Source organism: Perca flavescens, chromosome 7 (assembly GCF_004354835.1).
Source record: "Perca flavescens isolate YP-PL-M2 chromosome 7, PFLA_1.0, whole genome shotgun sequence".
Classification (NCBI taxonomy): domain Eukaryota; kingdom Metazoa; phylum Chordata; class Actinopteri; order Perciformes; family Percidae; genus Perca; species Perca flavescens.
This window is the reverse complement of record NC_041337.1, coordinates 37877429-37879261: the sequence shown is the minus strand read 5'-3', so window position 1 is coordinate 37879261 and position 1833 is coordinate 37877429.

Sequence of the window (1833 nt, the reverse complement as noted above, 5' to 3'; positions counted from 1 at the left end):
TTATTTTCAAGACAGACATTAAAGATTGTTGTTAAAATCTGACATGACTGTGTGGATTTAAGGGTCTCGTATGTCACACCATCCTTGCCACTGGCTCTGTTGTTGGGAAGGCCATTTAAAACAGTCTCTACCTCTTCATATGTGAAGTGGGTTGTTACAGGAAAAAACGTTGGATTAGGTGGCGGCACGTTCAGGTACCAGGGTGGGGGTGGGAGATCTTCGTTACGCCTTTGATTTAGACATTTTTTATCGTAGTAAGTCTCTATGATTTTAATGTCATCAGGGCAGGGTGGAGGATCAGGATACTCACTATTATTAAGGATGATTTGAATCGCTTTAGATCTTTTATGCTGCCAAAGATGTGCGAGTTTATTCCTGCTCACCTTCTTGCTCCGCCGGCCACAGGTTACCTCTCCCGTCTCCAGGGAGGACAAGACGGTTTCACGCAGGTACCTCAGCTGTTCGCGGATCCAGTCAGCTGTTGTAGTCTGTGTTAAAACTTCGGGATGAGGCCGAATCAGCGGGAACTTCTTCAGGACTCTCGCCACGTATTTCAGGATTTGTAATCCGAAAGATTTACCACTGTGGCTTTCCGCTGTAAAAACTCCGTTCTTGAAGAATATCCCGTTAAGCAGTGTTGTGAGCTTTATCCACTTTGCTGGATCGCTGGAGGAAACAAACTTCTGCTCACGCTGCCGGCTGGTGTTCAAGCGGTCCCTGAATGTTTTCTCACGGATCTGGAAAGCCGTACAATGTTGTTGAGACAGCGGACGGTCGTACTGCTGGAAGGCATGGTTCGTAAACTCCTCTGCCGGTGTTCACGGTAAGGATCGTCAGGTAACAACGGCTTCAGGTAGATTCTCCCCGTGAGCAATGCTTGTTTATGTGCTCGCTTGATTGTCGCGATCAAACACATAGTCCACAGAAGTTGCCAATATATCATATCTGCACCTATTGCATTAACGATGGCAATTACAACGGGTGTGGTAGATTTTACGAAAACGGCAGCCCTGGTGTTAACCCGCACACCACCTGCAACCTGCCGCCATCTTGCCACACGTACGTACACGCGCGTACACGCACACAGACACACACACACACACACACACACACACCCACACGGAGGCACACAGACACACACAGACACACATTATTAAAGAAATAACAATGAAAAGGACAACAGACGTTGAGCCAAAGTGATGTCCAGTTGAGTCAGATGGTTTCAGATCTGCCTCAATAGAGATAAACATTACAGAGATAACAATACAACATGTAAAACAGAACAGCTGACATGATCAACCAAAGTCAGGTCAGGGGTCCGAAAACCAGTCAGTATCTGGTGTTAGGGTTAGGGTTCATCTGTGGAGAGAACACCTCTCCAAAGTGCCAGATGCAATTTAATGTGAGCATTTGCCCACTCAAGATGGTTACGACAACAAGAGAGAGGAATGAACCCTAACCCTAACACCAGATACTGACCTCCCACCCCCTCGAATACCCCAATACAGTAAAACTGAACATTTTAGAGAGGCCTTTCATTGTGTCCAGCCTAAGGCACACCTGTGCAATAATAATGCTGTCAGTATCTTGATATGCCACACCTGAGAGGTGGATGGATTATCTCGGCAAAGGAGAAGTGCTCACTAACACAGATTTAGACACATTTGTGAACAATGTTTTAGAGAAATAGGCCTTTTTGAGTTTTTGAAATTACTTTTTGAAAGCAGACGCTGTTGGTGTAACTGAAATATAAAATGGGGAATTAATGTAGTATACAATATTAAATCTGCTGTATATGTGTGTGTGTGTCCCTACAGGACTGAGTGCTGTATC